The sequence below is a fragment of the Elaeis guineensis genome, chromosome 6 (genome assembly GCF_000442705.2).
Source record: "Elaeis guineensis isolate ETL-2024a chromosome 6, EG11, whole genome shotgun sequence".
In the NCBI taxonomy this organism is placed as follows: domain Eukaryota; kingdom Viridiplantae; phylum Streptophyta; class Magnoliopsida; order Arecales; family Arecaceae; genus Elaeis; species Elaeis guineensis.
Window position 1 is genome coordinate 83,483,901 of NC_025998.2, and position 14,132 is coordinate 83,498,032.

The window sequence follows — 14,132 nt, forward strand, 5'->3', positions numbered from 1 at the left end:
CATGAGTCCCGATTGAATTAAGATTAAGGTGAACTCGTTAAACCCAACATCAGTCATATGAGTTAATCGATCGATCCGAGTCCAATGTGAAACCTTAATGGAAAACTCTTTTCCATTATTTCACTCTGCCATGGCCATGGACTTAAGGACTCAATCTTTCAATTATCATAGGACTACTCCTCTCATCTACCGAGGTTGATAGATTCCATCTTGGTGCGACCTAGTTTCTACAATAAATATGCTACAGGCAACATACACTTCAGGGTTTCGAATGGCTAGGAGATCGAGTTATGGTATAGTCAAACTATAACACACTCAAGGTAAACTATCGATGCACCTCAGGTCAAAGAATTAGACACATAACTGTAGCATCAAGCTAGTCATCAACGAGAAGGTAGACTTCTTTATGACTGCTCGAAGTGGTCACGCTCAGTACTCTCGTTCTCAATGAATACCTATACTCTCACTCTGGTGTCTCCACACCGTAGACTCAAGTCACATCTACCCTAAGAAAGTGATCGTACACCAACCTTCCAGATCGATCACCATCCTCGTGATGATCCTATGGTCAGGAGCTATTTATCAGTTAGTTATGTAAATTCATGCCTTAAATTTTCAACTCTTGAAAATATGACTTTACGTTCTCACTAACTCAAAGGATGTGTCACAGACACAATGTACACAATGTGATAGAAGAATAACCCTTTTATTCATTTATAGTCAAAATTATAAATTTGCCCTTAGATCTGTATAGGAATGTGTCAGCCGATCTGGCATCTAGGGCACACATCTAACAAACTCCCACTTGACCTAATGCCAATTGGCTACATATCTAAGTCTCATCTTCTCAAGATGGGCTTCGATCTTCTGTTGGTCCAATGGCTTAGTTAGCGGGTCTGCCACATTATCTGTGGAGTTGACTCTCTTGACCTCGACATAACCCTTTTCGAGGTAATCACGGATCAAATGGAATCGCCGCTCGATGTGCTTGGACTTCTGGTGAGACCTTCGCTCCTTAGCTAAGGCTATGGTGCCATTATTGTCGCAGTAAAGAGGTATGACATCTGATGACATCACTCCAAGCTCTGCAGCAAACTTCTTGTACCAGAATGCCACCTTCGCAGCTTCCAATACAGCAATATACTCTGCCTCCATGGTGGAATCGCAATCACCGTCTGTTTGGAACTTTTTCAGCTAACTGCACCATCATTGCAAATGAACGGACTCTCAGATGTCGACTTTCGATCATCTATATCAGACATAAAGTCTGAGTCTATATATCCCTGAATCTGGAGTTTCCATTCCCAAAGATTAGAAACATATCCTTAGTCCATCTCAAGTACTTAAAAATACATTTCACAGAAGTCCAGTGCTCTTCATCTGGATTTGACTGATATCTGCTTGTGACACTCACAGCATGGGCTATATCAGGTCGTATACATAGCATGGCATACATGAGGCTCCCTATTGCCGAAGCATAAGAGATCTTGCTCATGCATTCAATCTCCTCAGGTGTGTTAGGGTACATCTTCTTGGAGAGATGAATACCATGTCTAAAAGGTAATAAACCTCTTTTGGAGTTTTTCATGCTAAACCTTTTTAGCACCTCCTCTATGTACATCTTCTGTGAATGTCCGAGCATCCTATTTGGTCTATCTCTATAGACCTTAATGTTGGATGGATATCTGGCCAGGACACCACTTCCCAAGATCTTTTCAGTACCACGCGATGCAGCAGGAAAAAAGAAGAAACAAAAGAAAAGAAAAACAATCAAAATACGTGGATCAGCCACAAAAGGGCTCGCCTCCATGGGGCATGCAAACTTCACTATGAAAAAAAAAATTTTACAAGAGGAGACCTCACCCTCAACACTTGTACACCCAATTCTCTTTCACTAGAAGTTTCCCTCACAAAAGCTCTCTCTCTCTTGGAAGACCCCCCTGAACCCTTGAAGTGCCTGGCGACCGCTGTCTAGGAGCCTCCTGCTCCTTCTCTCTAAGTGCTTCTGCCTCTCTCTCTTCAATCGGGTTCGTACGGGCTTCATACGGCACAAGAATCCGAACCCCCTCCCCCTCTGTTTCGCGTACAGGCCCTTTTAAAGGGTTGAAAACTTGATTAGAGAAGGATTAGGAGTCCTAAACAAAGCCAGATAACCCTTGTACCATCGGATCAAGACCGGGAGCCATCCATGCCCTCAGATCGTGCTCCGGTCCATGAAATAGTATTGTGGACCACGAGAAACGCGTGGGAAACGCCCACGCGGTCCACAGGCCCAGCCGTGGACCGCCCGATCCATGGTGGATCAGAGAACAGGGCCAGCGGGCTGCCTGGGCCGGCCCACTCCCACACGCGGGCCTGTGCGCGCCTAGGCCAAGCGCCCGGTTGGGCTGCACACCTGCTTGGGCCGCGTGCCAGGCTAGGCTGCGCGCCCGCATGGGTCGTGCATCCTGTGCGGGCCTGGGTCGTGCGTCCCGCGCGCCACCGCCTACGGCCGCCCGCCGTCGGTCGTCGGCAGTCCTCCGCCACCTCGAATCTTATGCTGACTTCAAAAGCTCGTATCTCCTCCATCCGAACTCCGTTTCAAGTGATCTTAATCTCGTTGGACTTTGTTTTCGTCGTGAACCTCGCTGTAGGCTCAATATGGGCTGAATCTCGAGGCTTAAAATCCTAACACTTAATACCCAGTATAAAGGATGCCTCTCCTAGATCTTTCATAGAGAACTCCTTAGACAACCATACTTTGACTGAGGTCAACATGGGAATGTTATTCCCAATTAGGAGGATGTCATCTACGTACAATACGAGGAAGACAACAGCGCTCCCACTGACTTTTTTGAACACACATGGTTCCTCCTCATTCTTGATGAAACCAAACATTTTGATCACATCATTGAAACGAGTATTCCAACTCCAAAATGCTTGCTTAAGTCCATAAATAGACCTTTGCAGCTTGCAGATCCTGTGATCATCATCACTGGATGTGAAATCAAGTGGCTGTTCTATATAGATATCTTCCTCAAGATGTCCATTTAAGAACGTCGTTTTCACATCCATCTGTCATATTTCATAATCGAAATAGGCTGCAACAGCAAGCAATGTGCAGATGGATTTTAGCATGGCCACAGGTGAGAAGGTATCCTGATAGTCAATGCCTTCACGCTGACTATAATCTTTCACTACGAGCCTAGCCTTGAATGTCTCCACATTTCCATCTGCACCTATCTTTCTCTTAAAGATCCATTTACACCCAATAGGTACGATACCTTCAAGTGGATCTACCAAGGTCCAGACTTGGTTTGAGTGCATCAATCAATTTCTAATCTCATTGTTTCTAACCATTTTTCAGAGTCGATATCTAATATCACCTCATCATAGGTCTTGGGGTCATCACCATGAGCCTCATTTTTCGTGAGGAATATTTCCTCTACTTCTTCTTGTATGGTACCAAGTACCTTTCAGGAGGACGGAAAACCCTAGTCAATCTACGAGGTGGAAGAGATTATGTTGGGACTGATTCTGATTGATTAGGTTCCTCAGGTTCTTGAGCTCATTGCTCTTGGGAGACATTCTCCTTGAGCTTAACTATTCTTCCGATGCCACCATCTTGAATAAACTATTTTTCAAGAAAAATAGTATTTCGACTCACAATCACATTGTGGTCTTTCGAAATATAGAAATAGTATCTTAATGACTCTTTAGAAAATCCTATGAATCGAGCTCTAAAAGATCTAAACACTAACTTGTCCGCCTGCTGTTTCTTGACATAAGCTGGACAACCCCAAATTCTGAGATGATTCAGACTTGGCTTCTTATCATGCCATATCTCATATGGTGTGGTAGGAATGGTTTTAGAGGAAACCCTATTCAACACATAAATTACTGTCATGAGACAATGTCCCCAAAGAAATTTGGGGAGGTTCGTGAAGCTCATCATGGAACGGACCATATCTAATAGGGTCCGATTTCTCTGTTCTGAAACCCCATTGAGTTGAGGCATTCTAGGTGGAGTCCATTGAGAGACTATGCCATTGTCCTTAAGATAGTCTAGGAACTCCCGACTAAGGTATTCACCTCCTCCATCTGATCGAAGAACCTTAATGGGCTTTCTTGTTTGTTTTTCTACCTCATGTCTGAATTCTTTGAACCTTTCAAAAGCTTTAGACTTGTGTTTCATTAGAAACACATATCCGTACCTAGATATATCATCGATAAAGGTAATGAAGTAGATGTAGTTGCCTCTAGCCGGCACATCAAATGGGTCGCACACATCCCTATGTACTAGGGCAAGTAGGTCTGTGGCCCTTTCCCCATGTCCCACAAAAGGAAGCTTGGTTATTTTGCCTTGAAGTAATGATTCACAAACTGGATATGACTTGAAAGTCAACGGACTCAATAGCTCAGATTTCTCCAATTTGTTAACCCTATCTTCCGCTATATGATCTAGCCTTAGGTTTCACAGATAGTTATCATTTAGACTATCTCTAGGCCTTTTAATTCCTATGGCATTCATATTTTGCTCAATATTAAATACAGATACATCAATATGTAGCTGATAGAGATCGTTAATAAGAAAACCATCTGCAACTTTATTATTTTTATAAAAAATATTACAATGATCCTTATGAAAGCTAATCACATAGCCTTCTTGTGCTAAACATGAAACAGAAATCAAATTCCTGCTTGCTGCAGGCACATAATAATAATCTCTAAGAAATAAATCTAATCCTAACGGTAATCACAGAGGATAGGTTTCCACGGCCACAGCAGTGACTCTTGCTCCATTTCGGATGCGTAGGATCATCTCTCCATCCCTCAGCCTCTTGCTCTCCTCAAGACCCTGCATAGAAGTGCACAAATGAGCACTAGAACTAGAGTCAAGCACCCAACTGGATGCAAAAGAAAACGTAAGATTAGATTCTAAAATGAGCATACCTCCAGAAGGACCATCCTTCTTGTTCTTCAAGGTGGCCAGGTACTGAGGACAGTTCCGCTTCCAATGGCCGTCTGATTGGCAGTGAAAATATTTTCCCTTATTAGCAACCTTCTTTTTCGGTTTGATCTTCTTCTTCTTGCCATCCACCTTCTGCTTCTTCGCAGACCTCTTTTTCTTTCCAAAAAACTTTCTTTTGGAAGAAGTCCACTCCACAGTAAGAACTGAGCCTTTTGAACTCTTCATAGAAAGCTCAGTCGTAACCAGCATGTTCATTAACTCGGCCAAGGTACACTGCATCTTATGCATATGAAAGTTCATGATGAACTGACCACATGCATCAGACAAGAACTGAAGGATCACATCAATCTAAAAATCCTTATCTAAGATGATATCAAGCTTCTCAAGCTCCTCAAGATCCTTGATCATTGTCAAATAATGATCTTGGACTGATTGCCCATCACGCATCATGGCCTTAAAAAGTCTTTGACAGACTTGATACTTGGCCACACAACTCTGCTCACCAAACAACTCTTGCAGGTGAGCCAACATTTGGAGGGTAGTCAAAATATTCTCATGTTGGCACTGCAAGTCATCGGACATTGCACCCAACATGTAGTACCTTGCTTTGTTATCATTATCCATCCACTTTTTCAGAGATGCTCTCTGTTCAGTAGTCGGACGTGCTGGCATGGCAGGTGGGTCCTGGTCCAAGATATGAGTCAATTTTTTAAAATCCAGAATAATTCTGTAGTTTCTCACCAGTCTTTGAAATTGGGTCCAGTCAGTCTATGGGTGTCTAGAATTTTGGTCAGAGGGTTTGAGGCAGACATGTTTCCTATAGAGAGTCAAAAGTTTCTAATTAGATTTTGTAATCAGACTCAACCAATTTGTTTAAGATTTTTATTTTTAAATAAATTAGGCTATCACTATTTTTTCAGATCCCTACACTCCCTTAGTAGAGATGTAAAAATCTTCATGATCAGTGATTTTTAGTGGGTGGTGCAGTCTCACCGACTGGCTCACCACCTCACCTAACAGTTATTAGTGATGGATTAACCGATGAGTGGACAACTCTTGTTTAATGATTCTCTAATCATGGTGCACCGAAAACTTGATCTCTAATTCATGAAGCTCACCATGTCCGGGATATTGCTCCAATCCTTAGTTAAGTCAAACCCACCATTTGCACGAACTAGATTCTTGATTGGGTCCCTCACCATATCCAAAATATTGAGCCCAACCCATCCTCTAATCTGTAGCATCCAATGCCTAATGGACATGGTTGCGTCTTCCCGGTGCAACTGAACCACTGCAACCAGCTGAGAACAATCAACCTCAGGAAGGGCCCGCACATCCACAATGGTGGAAGATCTAGACTTAATATTTTCTTAGAAAGATTTATTTAGGTCTCATTAAACTTGACTTGACATAGTCATAACAATTATGACTAACCTAGTGGCATGGGTTAGCTCGAATTGTTAGCCACCTCTAATCAGAACTGAGTTGACACATATGGCCAGGTAAGTGAGACCGGTGGGAGGGATATGCCATTAACTCGACAAGAACGCATTCGAGTCGAGTAGCTCCTAATTAAAAATCAGTCGATCGCATCTATCCAACTTACCTTAGACACCAAATTATCGAACCAGAACTAATTGGGTTAGCCTACAATCCAGGCTCTAACCACTGAGCTAAATTAGATGTTAACTTGATCAAGTCACATCTAAATATGATTCGACCTTGATCCAGACTTAATCCTATTAGGCTGGTCAATTATTGGCTTTCATGATCCCACCTAACCAACTCTTGATTCGGTTTGATCAACTGCTAGACCTAATTGAGCTACCCAAGTTCGAACCTAATTTTATGAAAATATCTTAGATCTAAAATTCTCAATTTTAGACCTAACTTAATTTCATAAGCTTAATTCATTAATTAAGTTTAGGTTCATAAACAAAATATATAAAATAAATCCTAGGGTTTCAAGATCTAGGATTTTACAGAAAAGTAAGTTTTGATTTCTTATTAAGGATGAACGCGCGGCACCCCTACAAGTCATATGAACATCCCATTGAATGGGAAGAGAGGTTCTTAAAACCTTACTTTGTTCTTATGACTGGATGGCCATAAGGAACACCTTAATTAGAAATATAAATTTAACTATAAAACTAGTTAGATCTAAATTAACATATTACATATACAATTTAAGATCGAACTAACACATGCTTTGCATACATCTCATGTATCAAAAATTAATCTAATTAACATACTTTCAGATCTGATACATCATATGTAATATCTGAAAAATAAAATTTAAATTGAACTATTCAAAATAAAAACTATTCTAGATAAGTTACTAGAATAATTCTACAACTAGTCTACGCATGCAACAGATCAATTTTATGAAATAATTAAAATTTTATTTTCTATTTTCTGATCTGATTATAATAATTATAATATTAAAGAAAATAAAAAATAAATTATATTTAATTCATATTTTAATCTTATTAAAATATAAAACTTAAGACCATTCATGGATTCAACTAATCCTAGTCTAGTCGTGCATCTCATGCATGTTAGATCTTCTTAGATTTAATTTTAAATATTTTAATTTCAGATCCTATCATATCTGATGTGATATTTGAAATTTTTAATATCAAATAAATAAAAATTAAAATTAGATCTAAATTAGATCTGAAATAGAGCCAATAATCAAACTCTGATACCACTTGAAGGGAGGAAAACCGCTTTTCCTTGTAGGATCTTTTAGATTTTATCAAATCTGAGATGGAATATTTTTTTAAAAAAATTATCCTATATATTTTAGATCTAATTATCTAGATCTAATTTTATTATCTAATATTTAAAATCTAAAATTAAATCTAAATCTATGATGAAAGAAGAAGTACCTCAAGGATAATCTGATTACCCTGTAGATGATCTCTGCACAGCCCAAGGTTCTGATGTAGCCATGCAAGTGTCTGGCCTCTACCGATATCCACTTAGATAGGATCTAGAACATCTTATCCTCACAAATCTATGCTCTAAAAATCAGATCTTTATCTAATTTGAAACTACTTCAGAACTCCTTCTGAAGTTGGAGCAGCAGCCTATCGAAGATGTCCTGCAGCCTTCTATTCCAGGCATCACCACGCCTTGGATCTTTGCCAGATGGACGTCCAACTCTTTGGACATGAAGAGGGGAGGAAGGAGAGCAGGGAGGATGTGGAGAAGAGGGTAGGGGGCAGCAGCTATTAGATTTTGTGCATAAAATAATTTCTTCCATGAAACCCTAGGGGCAACAGGGTTTATATAGACCCTGTATGCTGCGCAGTGCCACATCATTCAGCTAATCAAAAAATTCTAATAAATTTTGAAAAAATTCTGATCAATGGAGTGATGTTATTTGATCGTATCAGATAAGAACTCCACCCTCTCTCCTAAGTTGGTACCAACATTGGATAAGCTCAAACAAGGTGGTGCCAAAGAGTCCATGTTTATCAGGACTCTTTGATTCTTATCCATTTGGGGCGCCCACTTTAATCCAATTGGGCTCATGCCATAATCTGATTATGGCACGCAATTCAATTGGGTTTTGGCATGTGGACACTCTACAAAAATTCTCCAATGAGCCCTCTTCAGTTTAAGAACCATATGTCAACTTTTGATAGATGTCCTAAAATAAAATTGGCAGGTGCTAGAAATTAGCAGGTGTTGTCTTAAATTCATCTCATAAATTAAGACAAGTCTTTTCTGAGCTGGACAAGCTTCATTTAGACTAAAAGAAGCCTTCCTAAAATTTTTTGGATGAGTCAAATCACATTTGACTCAGTAGAGACAGAAAAGTTTACACGAGGAGAAAGTTAGGCTTAATTGTGTGCTAGCACGATTTCCTTGAACTTAATTGGATCATATCCAAATCAATTGGGCTAGACCAATTGATGACATCCAGACCCTAACCCTTGTTTGTGTGACCTAGTTAGATTCAATTCTATATGATAATGAGACATGTCATGATCTCATCATCGACATCCTTTCGATGGACCAGAACTCTTCTGATTCAGACAATTAGAATGATCGATCATCAATATCATTCTAATTGCTCCCAAAATCCACTAGTGACACCTAGTAATATGTGGTGGCAACCCATTAGAACTAAAGATGAACCTTTCAGTGCAGTTACCTGTGTGATTGAGTTCCTCTATCATGAGTCCCGACTGAATTAGGATTAAGGTGAACTTGTCAAACCCAACATCAGTCATATGAGTTAATCGATCGATCCAAGTCCGATGTGAAACCTTAATGGAAAACTCTTTTCCATTATTTTACTCTGCCATGGCCATGGGCTTAAGGACTCAATCTTTCAATTATCATAGGACTACTCCTCTCATCTACCGAGGTTGATAGATCCCATCTTGGTGCGACCTAGTTCCTACAATGAATTTGCTACAGCCAACATACACCTCAGGGTTTTGAATGGCTAGGAGATCGAGTTATGGTGTAGTCAAACTATAACACACTCAAGGTGAACTGTCGATGCACCTCAGGTCAAAGAATTAGACACACAATTATAGCATCAAGCTAGTCATCGACGAGAAGGAAGACTTCTTTATGACTGCTCGAAGTGGTCACGCTCAATACTCTCATTCTCAATGAATACCTGTACTCTCGCTCCGGTGTCTTCACACCGTATACTCAAGACACATCTATCCTAAGCAAGCGATCATACACCAACCTTCTAGATCGATCACCATCCTCGTGATGATCCTATGGTCAGGAGCTGTTTATGAGTTAGTTATGTAAATTTATGCCTTAAATTTTCAACTCTTGAAAATGTGAATTTACATTCCTACTAACTCGAAAGATGTGTCATAGACACAATGTACACAATGTGATAGAAGAATAACCCTTTTATTCATTTATAGTCAAAATTACAAATTTTCCCTTAGATCTGTACAGGAATGCGTCAGCCAATCTGGCATCTAGGGCACACATCTAACAATTGAGTCATTTGTCAGAGTCACTACTCATGACAGCTTCTGAATAGGTCATTGATTCATCATTCTCAATGATGTGAGTTGTATTATCATTCTCAATGATAAATTCATATGTGAGTGATACATTACGCACTTTACTCGACCTTTAGAGAGGAGATGTGCGTAGCCGCTGTGCCTCAACAATGGGCACATCTGGTTGAGAACTATTTTGTGAATCATGGATGGATTGTAGGTTTTGAACTTCCTCAAGTTCGACAAACCTCCCACTGCCTCCTTTTTGGATAAACTCTTTCTCTAAGGATACGGCATGCCTACCAACAAACACCTTTTGTTAACTAGGATTGTAGAAGTAGTATCCTATACTCTCCTTGAGATAACTTACAAATCTGTATTTTTCTGATCTAGCATCCAGCTTATGTCCATCAATATTTTTCACATAAGCTAGGCAACCCTAAATCTTATGATGCTTAAGATTGAATCTTTTTTCTTTTCATATTTCATATAGAGTGCTAGAAACAAATTTGGAAGGCACTTTATTTAAGATATACGCTGCAGCCTCGAGGGCATATCCCCAGAAGGATATCAAAAGATCCATGAAACACATTATGGAACACAGCATATCTAATAAGGTGCGATTCTTTTTGTTAGTAATTCTATTTAATTATGGAGCATAAGGAGGTATCTATTGAGAGAGTATTTCATTTTATTTCAAATAATCAAGAAAGTTACTAGATAGATATTCTCCTCCTCGATCCGATCGAAGAGTTTTAATACTTTTACCAGTTTGTTTCTCAACCATTCTTTGATACTGTTTAAAATTATCAAAGATTTTAAATTTGTATTTCATTAAATATACATATCCAAATCTAGATCTATCATCAATAAATGTGATGAAATAATAGTATCCATCTCTGGCTTGAGTCGACATTGGATCACATACATCTGTATGTACAAGGTCCAATATGTCACTCATCCTTTCTCCATATCCAATAAATGGAGTCTTGGTCATTTTTTCTATGAGGCAAAATTTACAAGTTCCATATGATTCATAATCATAAGGATCAAAAAAATTATCTTTGAATAATCTTGACTCATTTATATGACCAAATCAGCAGTGCTAGAGATATGTGACATTCATATCTTTTTTTTTTCCTTCATATTATCAATATAAAATATATTATCATTAAGTGAAAGAAACAAAAGATTATTATCAATAAAAGTACTTTCATAATATTTATTAAAAAAATAAATAGAATAACCATTATTCTTTGTAATTATTTCAAAATTTTATTCCAATAACAATGGTACAGAAATAATATTTCTAATGATATTTGAAATATAATAATAGATCTTCAGTTTTAAAACTTTGTCCGAAAGTAACTTCAAAATCCTGATTCCTATGGCTTTGATCTGAATGGACTCTCTACTAGCGTCGAATAGCTCGAAGTCACTTTTATTCAGAATTCATACTTCCTGTAGACCCTGCAATGATTTGTAAAGGTGTGAATGACAAGCAATATCAAATACCCAAAAATCTGACATTGAAGTACTTAATAATAAATTGGTTTGTATCATATACAAACCTTTAGCAACATTTGTCAGTTTCATAGTTGTAAGGTACTCTTTGTAATTTCTCTTCTAGTGGCCCTCCTTGCCACAATGATAGCAAGTACTTTTGGCAGAGACCTTCTTCTCTTTCTTCTTGGAGATGCCAGCCTTAGGGTTTATCTTTTTCTTAGAACCCTTCTTTGCCTTCTTCTTGCCGATCTTATCAACATGAAGGATCTAAGCCTTTTCATCCTTGAAATGGCTCTTTGCTGGTTTCAATATGTTCAGCAGTTCTGGTAGGTTGATGTTCAATTTGTTTAAGTGATAATTAATAACAAACTAAGAAAAAGAGTTAGGGAGAGACTGCAGGATCAAATCCTGATTTAGTTCACCATCTATGGCAAAGCCCAACTGCCTCAGATGAATAATCAAATCAATCATTTTTAGGACATACGTTTGCACGGAGGTGCCTTCAGTCATGCGGGCATGGAACAACTACTTTGATATCTCATATCGAGCAGTTCGACTTTATTCCCCATATAACTCCTTAAGATTAAAGAGAATTGAGGAAACATCTATGTCCTCATGCTATCTCTGAAGCTCATTGCTCATAGAAGCAAGCATGATGCATTTGATAGTCACACTATCATCTTTCCATATCTTATATGCAACCCTATCCTCTTTGAAAGCATCTTCTTCAAGAGAATCTGATGTAAGTGTATCAAGAATGTACGAGACTTTCTCTGGAGTGAGAATAATTCTCAAATCTTTTAATCAGTGGATATAGTTTGGTCCAGTTAACCTATTTGCATCTAGAATACCTCTAAGTAAAAGTGAGGATAATATGTGTGTAGTTAACCTATAACAACAAGAACACAACATAAGTAGACAACTCATGATGACATGCACAACTAGACTCAGACTTTTATCTAATTGTGTCTTTCACTATTTTATCGAACTTCATACCCCTCAAATATGAAAATCGAGAAACATACTAATGTCTCTTAGTGGGATTGAGATCTCTATTTCTCATAAACACCTTGTGGATAGTATAACAAGTATTTATGAGTTCAAGAGTAGGTAATTCTTTACCAATTGTATCTTTACAATTCTCAACATCTTTCTCTCTGGCCTCTAGATCACATATAGCCTTGTGAATAGTACAACAAACTATAGTATTCTAGTTAAGTTGATCCTTCAATTCTATATAGTTATGCCCAAACAATACTGTCCTTATGGAGAGCACAACAAAGCAACACTATTCAAATATGCCATAAGCATCAACATGCACTTGATCATCATCATGTCAATTTCTATAGTAAGCCTTGTGGATAGCACAACAAGCTTACTAAGATTTTGACATACTCTATCGACCAAGTTTGAAGGAAGGCCCTTGTAATATCTACATCACTAATCAATCTAAGTTCAAAATTCAACAAGATCAAATTGGTCAAGTAAGTAGGTGGGAGGCTCCCCATAACTTTTTTTAGATACCAACAGAGTTGGCCAGATCAGCATATAGATAAATTAGAAAACCACCATTTATACTTTTCTCGATATCAACTGATCTTAAGAATTTGATTTTTGATTTAAAAGTAAATTTTGATATTACAACTTAATATAATTTTTATGAGGGACTTTAAACTGGTCTCGACACATCCTAACTACAACTACATAAAATGTACACTACAAATTATGCAATTAGACATGCTTCTACTATTCATAATAGTAATTATATAATCATGTTAAAAAATATGTAAGGGTGCAATTGAGATCAAAATATATGACAAGCATATTGAAGAAATATAGCAAACCCTAATTACATTAGGCATGCATAACACCCTTAACAATGCATCAATTTAAGCATCATACTACTATGATAATATAAATTTCAAAATTATCATAAATTTATAATTTAATAACTAAAATTTAACATCATGATATATATAAAGTCAAAAATAATTTTTGAATTTAAAAGATTGATGCTAAAAAGTCAATGCAAAATTTTGGTAAGATATGCACAAGAATGATTCTATGCTACAATTTTACACTTGTTTGATCGAATCAGACAAGGGTGGCTCTGATACCACTATTGAGTTTTAACTATGTAGTAAAAAATAATTTTTATAGTTTTAAAATCATATAAATAAATAATTTTATTAAATAAAACTATCGAGCAGGAATCCAAACCCTAGAATCACCTTACCGATATCGATAAAACAAAAACATGTAGGCAAAAAGGATAGAATTTTATACTCTCACCAAAATAAAAAATGGCATGTTGGTCTTGTCTATAAGATCCCAAGGTAGAAGTCCTCCAATGGTGATCCACATGAAAGTTGGCCAAGGTCCTTCCCAATCGGTGCACTGTCGTAGCCTTGTCTTCTAAAGAACACTGTCAGCTTCGAACTTGTGTTACGATCGTACCAAAGTCTAGTTGCTTTTGATCTTACCATCAGAATGACATCAAAAAAATACTCTTCAGATTTTATACAACTTAAGATTTGATTTTTGGCTCCAACATATGGAAAAACCAAATCCTAGGGCACACTAGCAACCCTTGCCAAAAATCTCACCACCCTTCTTGCAAATTTTGCCACTCAATTTTCTCTTACCTTTTTCTTAAATTTTTTCCAAAATTTTTTCTATGATTA